This window comes from Dendropsophus ebraccatus, chromosome 3 (genome assembly GCF_027789765.1).
Source record: "Dendropsophus ebraccatus isolate aDenEbr1 chromosome 3, aDenEbr1.pat, whole genome shotgun sequence".
Taxonomy (NCBI): Eukaryota; Metazoa; Chordata; class Amphibia; order Anura; family Hylidae; genus Dendropsophus; species Dendropsophus ebraccatus.
Genome location: NC_091456.1, coordinates 45,315,167 through 45,316,071, shown reverse-complemented (window position 1 = coordinate 45,316,071; position 905 = coordinate 45,315,167).

Here is a 905-nt window from a genome sequence, read left to right as displayed (position 1 = left end):
CAGTGTTTGTGTTTTATTTTGTTTTTTTTTACCGTCTTTTATAAAATCACCTAAAAGCTATTTGTTATGAACCAATGGTTTTGTAACACTAGAAATATAAAAATACAAAAAAAAGTGACTATCTGTACTTATTTTTCTGTGTATAGATTTTGTAGGTTTTCTACAATTTTAGGCGGTGATGCTATACGGCGACACATTGCCTCTCTGTACCTGTTAACAAATTATCTTTATGTTAAGAATAAGATGAAGAAGGGCCAACCAACTGATACCACCCATCATCTTTCTGTGTATTGGAGCATATTGCATGAATACTTTTAGAATAATATAAAGTAATAAAAAAGCATCAAAAAGAAATCTCTTATTTGCGCAAAGAAGAGTGGCGCTTTCAGACAAGGCCATCTGCCCAGCAGAGCATTGTGTCGGTATATCGGTTACCACTTCTGAATTATGTTATCCGAAATGTCAGAATGTGGGGGGGGGGGGGGGGGGCCTAACCACTGAGACCCCAATGATGACCTTAGGAATGGGGTCCCAAATTGTTGTTTTTAATGTTTATTCACTAAATTTAAAGCTGCCAAAGGTAGCAGCTCTGGTAGATAGGTGATGCTTTTTAACTCAGAATACTCCTTTAATAATGGTAAGACAAACGCTTTGTTATTGGCAGTGTTTTGCAAAAATGACCACCACAATTGAAGAGAAAAATTGCAATATATCTGTAATGGTGCGTTTACACAGAGAGATTTATCTGACAGATTTTGGAAGCCAAAGCCAGGAATGGATTTGAAAAGAGGAGAAATCTCAGGCTTCCCTTTATGACCCATTCTCTGTTTGTCTGTTCCTGGCTTTGGCTTTAAAGATCTGTCAGATAAATCTGTCTGTGTAAACGCAGCATTAGGGTCGTATTA